Below are 8,267 nucleotides of genomic sequence, written 5' to 3' on the forward strand. Positions count from 1 at the left end.
ACTTAACATAAGCTATAATATGGAATTGGTTAAAAACTATCTAAGCCAAATAAAACACAATCCACAGTAGATAATAAAAAGGCAAAGATAGAGAGGAAGGAAGATGCAAACACAAAGACAACACACGATGTGTTATCGAAGAGGAAACCGAAGCCCTCGGCGTAAAACCTCTCCGCCGCCCTCCAAGCGGTAAACAATCCACTAGAAAATACAGTTAGGATACATGGACAGCAATAGACCCTCCAAGCCTAATCTACCCAGTGCACCTAAGCCCTCCAAGCTTCTTGCTCCAACGAGGTTGCGCCGAACCTTTTTCTTTTCTAGCTTTCCGGATTCCGCTACTAGACCGTAGCATCAACCAATAAAGATTGGTTCCTTCCTAACTGCTTCCCAGAAATCCAAACAGCTCTCTCACAGTAATGATAATGGTGAGAATCAGGTTTGGTATAATGCCTCTCAAGGATTTGACAATGGAGAGGAAGAGAGTTGAGGAATTTGAAGAGACTCTAATGTATAGATTATGGGTGAATCAATCTTGTTTTTCTTTAGGGTTTCTCTCTCAAAATTCTCTCTGGAAACTCTCTTACAATCGTGGGTAAAAGGGATATCTAATACTGTATATAATAGCAGAAGCCTTTTAAGAAGGTGCTGCCACATTAGGAAAAATGGCCTCTTAAAATGGTGACACGTATACAATTTTTCCTTTAAAATACCGCACAGTGCACCGGATTGAGAGAATCTTATAAAAACACAAACCCGCTTTAAAAAAGAAAACCAAAAAGGAAAAACACAAACACCATATTTCCCGATTGAAATTTCAGACTCATTCTGACTTCCCGATAAAACAGAGAGAGGCGATGAGGACACGGAGAAAGAAGCAGAGAAGGAGAGGTGATGAAATCAAAAAGTTTCAAAAACCGATTTTGTAGACCCAAAACCTAGGCAGAACGGTAAACAGGGAAGGCATGGAGTGGGGACTGGGGAGAGAGAAAAATCTGCCACAATCAAAAGGGAAAGAGCGCAGAGTTCCCTTGCCAGATCTTGACCACCAGATTGCCGGGATTGACATCGACAACGGTACATTTTTTTTCTCTATTTTGTAGGTTTGGGTATAAAACGTTACTTTTAATTGAGTTTTTTTTGTTGGGTGGGTTTAGATTTGATTCGTTTTTGTTTTGGGTTTTTGGAATCTCTTTCAAAATGAATTTTTTCTCAATTTTAGATATTTGCTTTTGTTTTATTTTTTGTTTGTTTTTTTAGATTACAGAAATCACTAAAAATATTGATTTGGATATGAAATGTTAAAACAGAGAATGATTGAGAGGGATACAGAGACAATGTTCGTGAATGTTGCTGCCTCCAGCGTCAATTTGGCTTCCTACACCGTTAGTAGCCTCGCCATAGAAGAAAAATCTATGGACCATCAATACTGTAAGACCATATAGCGATAGAGTGAGAACTACCACCGGTAATTTTCTTTTTCCTTTCTTTTTTAGATCTATAGGTATGAAATATGAATTAGTTTTGAGAAATTTGGTACTTTCTAGTAATTCTCCAAATTCTTTTCATTCCAAATAAAATCCATTTAGTTTAAAGTCAGGGTTTTCGAAATTTCAGTTATAGTGCTTGATAGGTGTTTGATGTTGGTTCTTAGTTAATAAATCCTTACTGTTTGTTAAAAAAAAAAAAAAAAAAAAAAAAAAAAACCTACCGATGAGTGAGAGAGAGACAAAGACAAGTCTTTTGATGTCGCAAGAGTTGTGATCTTTATAATCTTTGACTGTAGCATCAGTAATTGGCACTAATTTTTCAAGTTACCATCCTTCCTAGAATCTCTCCATTTTGTTTTTTCTCTCCAGCAAAAGATTCAATGTCTGCTTTCTACTTTGCCTAGATTTGATCCTTTAAACTTTAGCAAAGGGATTGCTAAATAGCAGTTTGTGTGTGTATAACAGTGACATTCCAGATGATTCTCTATAGAGACAACATCTTTTATAACTATTAGATACCCTATTGTGAATTGTTGTGAAAGATCAAAGTTATGAAGAATTTAGCTTCAGTCTTATCTAACTCTATGATCATTGTTACATAAAATTTCTTTCATTTAAGTCGTGGGTTACAATCAAATACAAAATATGTGTCCACTTTCCTGATCTCTTTAAAGTTGCTGCTATACAGGGAAAATATACAAGGGATTGCCTTTAACTAATGTTTCTTAAATTTTGTAATGGATTATTTTGAAGTTTTTTCCTCCACTTCTGTCAATGTTCAACTGTAGTGTGCTTAATTTAGGTGCATTTTTTGGGTGTATTCATGCTGTAAACATTCTTTTCATTCCCATTTAGAATATGTATTCCACGTGTTTGACAAAAAGTCTCACTCAAAATTGAAACATACTGCTTAAAATTGAAACTTACCAAATAACCCCATTTGAAATCCCAACCAAGTTAGTTGTGACTTGCACCCAAGTTGTTTTGAGGGCTATGGTTATATCATAGGAAAAGCAGGTAAAGATTCTAAAATCCTTAATTGTTTTCATTTGAGTTTTGTGTGAGAATTTTAGCTAAAAAAAAGAACTCTCAGAAATTTTTCTTCTCCTTCCCCAAAACCCAATTCTGAAAATTAATCCCAAACGCCATTCTCCTTCTCCTCTCTCTTCTCTATTTCTCCCCCTCCTCTCTCTTCTCTACCCTTCTCCTTCCCCCAAACGACCCAAAAATTTCAGCTAAACAAAGCCCAATTAGTTAAATTAAACTCAGCCCGAGTCCCCAAAAAATTCAGCCAGACACTCTATCCCTCTCCCTCTTTTAGACGCACGCTCTGCCCCTATATTCCTCTCACTCATCTGTTGCTGCCTCTGCTTCTCCAACTTGTAAGTTTTTCTCTCTCTCTCAAGGCAAACACAAACATAATTTTGCAATCTCCTTCAGTTAACCCGAAAAATTTTGTTCCTCTTTTTGTCGAGACAATTTTCTTTTCATTTGTGGTTGAGGTCTTCTATTGCATGGATTTAGTTTGAAATTTTTTAAGGCTGAGAAACTTACAGATTTATATGCAAATTTTTAAGTTTTTCCTGGGATTATAATAAGATTTGTGTTAATTGCTCACACTTTGTTTTTTGAGTCAGTGTTGCTGATTGATAGCACTTTTAGTTAGGAAAAAGTCACTATAGACCTGTGGCTGTTACGTAAAGAGGTCAGTTTACCTTTGTTTGTTTGTTTCTTTTATTTAAAATTTTTTTTTTTTTTTCATCATCTTTCATTAGATGATTGTGTGAAGCGGATCCTAAGTGGGTTTCGTTCTGTTTAAGCCGTTGTTTCCTTGGGAAAATCTCTTTTTCCATGGGCTTTGTCAGTTTTGAGTAGTTTTGTTGTATTAGATGCCCATGTTCATCAATTCAAGGGTAGCACCGTAGCAGTGATAAGTCTTTATTAGTTTTCTACTTTTGTCTCTATTTGTTTTTTGCTGCATCATTATTGACAATTTATTTCTGGGAAGAATCTGAAACTGGACTATTTGTGTTTTAGATTAAGATATCAAATGCTTATAAAAAAACTTGGTGAAGAGTTAAGTAGTTTGAGAAGTTGAGGAAAGAGAAGAGCCTAAGAATAGGAGGAAATAGATTCTTGAAAAGCATTGATAAAGCTTCAAGATACAAGTGTAAATGACTAATTTTTTTTGGTAATACTTATTAAACCAAATGTATAGCACATTATGATGATTGTAATATATTGCTTTATAATATTTGTTTGTTTCTCATTTATAAGGATCGTATATATAAAATTTTATTTGTTTCTCATTTATAAGGATCTTATATATAAAATTTTGAAGGTTTTTCATGAGAAAAGTTTAAACTACAATTTTCATCTTATATTAGAGCCAATTCAACGTTCAAATAGTTTAAATTTAGAGAAATATTTAAACTTAACATGTTAAAATACAATTTAAAAGTTTTCCGTGTATTGCACGGGTTAGCGACTAAGAAAAAAAGCCCATCTAAAAATAAAGAACCATAATAATCTATCAATAACATTTACAATACAAATATGTATCTCAAAATTCGAATTGCAAACTGTTGTAGAGAAAAGGTCGAATTACAAACTATGGCAAAGAATGGATTAGTTGCTTAGGTCCAGAAAATCTTGGCCCCACCCGTACACTATATTATTATTATTATTTATGTTCATTGAATTGAATTTTAACCTCACTTGCATTTATAAGACAATAATATGTCTGATTGTCTTATATTCTTTAAGGTGCATTATATTTGTTGGTCTTTTCTTCTTAGATTTAGTTATAATGTAATGTCCATTCTTATTTTTTAAAATTGTTGAAATTTCCTTATCTCTTTTATTCTGTTCTAAATGAAAATTGTCTTTTTGAATATCTTTAGTTGTGCCAAGAGGGAGAGTTGCGAAACCAAGAGATAGTTATGTTGAAGACAATGGAAGAACAAGTGTATTTCCAAAGTTTCAGAATGAACAGGAGGTAGATGTGAAAAACACACCGGCACAGTTTCGTTGCCCAAGAATCATGATTTAGTCATGAGCTGCATTGATATGGAATTCTTTCCAGCATGACTTCCTCCATTTTATCCTTTCGAGAAGGTCTCTGTAGAACCGAACCTTTCAAAGTAACTACAAGTATACATCCTTCAAAGAGTCCTGAATGCAAGTGCTGCAAAAGTTCATTGTTGCATTGCTTCAGTAGTATACAATTAGCTTTTCTCCTGAAAATTTTATTGGTGAAGGTACGCTTGGTTGTGTTTATAGGGGTAAGCTACCCGATTAAGAGGTAAGATTCTTTTAACTTAATAAGAACTAATTTGCCAGGATGATGGCGTGGCTGTTTGATTGTGTGGCTTCTACTTCAGAATGCCTCATGTACGTTTGTATTTGTTTTCTTTTTTTCCCCCTTCATCTTCTCTATCCTCATTAGGAGTAGGAGAGTAGTCGAGAAAGAGCCATAGACAAATAACAAAATGCATTAGTGAAGTTTAGAAGAATGCAAAAATTGTCAATATCCTTATGCTTCAAGAAATTTATGGAAAAGGATTGTGCTAAAAAGCATCAACCATATGTACATGGCTTAGGAAAGGAGTAGGTAGCTGTAGATTTCTCTATGAGATTTCACAAATGTAACTTTGATTTAGTGCCACCATCTTTTAGTTTTTAATGGGGCAGTACAGTGATTTGTATTGATAAAACTCTACAATTTTAACTTTTTCAAGAGTTTTGGTCTTTTTTTTCCTAACCCAACAAATATCTTTTGTGCGGTTTTTGTATGTATTCTTGAAATTAGTTGTCCTCTGTGTAGTTTAATTTGGATAGCTATAATAAAAATCCTATAATCGTGACAACATAGTTTGTGTAATTAAGGTTTTTTGTATTTTCTTTATTCATTATATCTTCATTTGACCATATTTAATGCATAAACACACCCTCAATTTTAAGGGAGTTTGTCATCATTTAAAAAAAAAAAAATAATTAAGAAAAATAAAAATTAATGAGAAGTTTTCTTCCTTTTTCTTTTAGAAAAAGCAGTTTATTTAAAAAAACAGTTTATTTAATTTTAATTATCTATGGAGTTGTCATAATATTTTTATGATTTTGCATACTTTTCCAGGAATAATATATAAAAGTAGTCCGCGCATTGCGCGGGTCTTACGCTAGTTTATACTAAAGTGGGAGAGGAATGTGAAACGTCAGGTTTTACAAAACAGGGGTGGCTCGCGGCTTGACCTCGCGGCTTGACTAAGTCGCGAGATCCAGTCGCGAGATAACCGTATGGCCAGTTGTCCTGTTTTGTCGTGTAGTGCTCCAGCTTGCATGACTGTTCACCTTCCAGCATGCTTTGCACGTGTGCTGCGTTTGGCGGCTTGTAGCAGCGAGTCACCCGCGAGGCCAAGCCGCGAGTCTCTGTTTTCTTGCACACTCTTGAGCAATCTTCACTCTATCTCACTCACTACCCTTACATCAAACCCACCTAAATACAGGGTTACTAAATACTGAATTACAAGCAAATTTGGCACGGAATAAAGCCAATTAGATGGTTGAATAAATTCAACCTTACAATCTCTCCCTTTGACTATTCCGTGACAAAACCCTAAAACAGACTCTAGACTTAACATGTGAGTTGGGAACAGTTGAACAAAACTCACTCACACCTAACTCTAGAAGCTGTGAAGCACTTGAATCATATGAACATAATACTCCTGAAACACAACAATACACCATGATCATTGTAAGCAGAAAATCATAAAATGCATATGAAACAGGCAATATGTGATCAAGCAAAGATGGAGTTAAGAAACAAACCATGGCTTGATCAACCAAGTGAACACCACAAGGTAGTGATCACAGTGCTCATTCACACTTGGAATGAACACAAGGACATACAAGTTAACAAGCACAAGGCAAGATACTTGTATGCTCAACACTCAACCAATGCATAATACACAAGGTATATGCATCTAGGAACAATCCTACAAGGGCACAAGAGTGACAGTACATAAATCAAAATGCAAGACATTTAGATTAAAGTACTGATTTCAACATAGCATAAAGGCTGCATTAAGCAGGGTACATACCATAAAGCCTACAAACCATGCATAAAACATTAACCCTAAAAGCTTACAAAAGCACATGGGTACAAACCACCATATAACAGTTTACAAAACACAATATATCAACTTAAACTGAAAACTTAAACTGAAGAAGAATGTAAAGACACTCCCCCTTAGGTAATATCCTCCCCCTCTGATCAGGCCTATCACTCCCCCTTTTTGTCATGGAATAGGCTATTCATCCTCTTCCAGCTTTCTCTGAATTTGATCCAATTGAGTTTGAAGAGAGGTAAACTTCATATCCCATCGAGTGCTGTGATGGTGTAGAGTAGCTGTGAGTCCAGACATCTTTGTATTCAACTCGTGGACAGAGGATACAATGCGATCAAGTTTCTCATTAAGGGAGAGAGTGCTGAAATGAGAGCCACTGTGAGATGCAGAAGTTTCTAGTTTGGCTCTCTTCCGACTATGTCCAATGCTTACATTGAATGTACGCATGTTGATTGGACTTTGTTTTGAGAGAGGAGATTCATCTACCGTTGGATAAATTCCTTTGAGCTTCAAGATCCGTGAAATGAGACAGCAGAAAGGAATGCATGTCCGAGACTTAGTTCGAAGAACAGTTTTGCACAGAACATGAAAGATATGAGCACAGATGTCTATTTCTACATCAGAGATTAGATCATGAAGAAACAAAGCACGTCCGAGGTTCATATACCCAGTGCTTGATAAAGGGTAAAAATTGGGAAACATCACAATTGTAAGCACTCTCAGTTTTGGAGAAAGAGAGGAAATACTGATGGATTTTCCATTGGGTGAGAACTCCAAGTCTTGACCAAGACTTTCTTTGAGAAGCTCCTCATTAGGACAGAGATCATCATAAACCGGTGAATGTCGGAAAATTGGTCTGTTGATGTGAAGAATTTCTGCTAGATATGCAGGAGAGATAGAAAAGCTCTTTTTCCGAACCCAGCACTTAAGTTCATCTTCTTCCACAATTGCATTGGCATAAAATTCTTTTACCAAATCTTCATACGCATCATCCAGATCAGAGAGAAGGTAATTCCAGTCCTTGTGAGAAAACCATTTCGAAATGTCAGTGTCATGAAGTGAGGACTGATCCACAGTTCTTTCTAGTAATGGTGTGGCATTTGAAAATAATTCTCATGAGACTGATAGGCTGAATAGGATCTGAACTTGTTGGGATCGAATCTCTTTGATGAAGAGCGAGTCCCTTTTGTTTGAGGTGGGTAATCATCAACATCAATTACGGGTTCCTTCCCTTTGGAACTACCTCCTTTCACAACGGCTTTCTTGAATGGTGACATGTCTAGTCTGTATTATGAACAAAGGAAATGACAGAACACAATCCAACAGACTTTTATTAGTAGTGGGTTAGTGGTAATTTAGGGATAATGAAGAAACCCTAATAGCTGGATGAAAATGACCAGAAAATAGCAATGAGGGACACAAATGGCCCAAATTGAACTACACAGTAGAAAGGGTCAAAACAAAACCACACAATTAGCTGAAAAAGAACCCACATTCAACACAGGATCATTTTGAAACAACACATCAACAGCAGATCAGACAAGATGACAAACCAACAAATAGCAAACCCTAGCTAAGCACATGATGAAGAACAAAACCAACAATTTCAGATAGCTTAAAGCAGAAACAAAAGCTTCCATAAGCTAAGCAT

At 35.7% G+C, this 8,267-nt stretch overlaps 1 long non-coding RNA gene across 3 annotated transcripts; it reads left to right on the forward strand.

Annotated features, from left to right (window-relative positions):
- The first annotated feature begins 1,037 nt into the window (after nt 1-1,037).
- Nucleotides 1,038-5,243, forward strand: LOC115973139. 3 transcript variants are annotated; one of them, XR_004087629.1, is made up of 4 exons: nt 1,038-1,077; nt 1,311-1,468; nt 3,128-3,195; nt 4,394-5,243. It is a non-coding gene; the product is annotated as an uncharacterized LOC115973139 (long non-coding RNA). The 3 variants fall into 3 exon arrangements; XR_004087628.1 differs by having other exon boundaries at nt 3,157-3,195; XR_004087627.1 differs by lacking the exon at nt 3,128-3,195.
- Nucleotides 5,244-8,267: the final 3,024 nt, after the last annotated feature.

The sequence above is a fragment of the Quercus lobata genome, unplaced genomic scaffold, assembly GCF_001633185.2.
Source record: "Quercus lobata isolate SW786 unplaced genomic scaffold, ValleyOak3.0 Primary Assembly Scq3eQI_55, whole genome shotgun sequence".
Classification (NCBI taxonomy): Eukaryota; Viridiplantae; Streptophyta; class Magnoliopsida; order Fagales; family Fagaceae; genus Quercus; species Quercus lobata.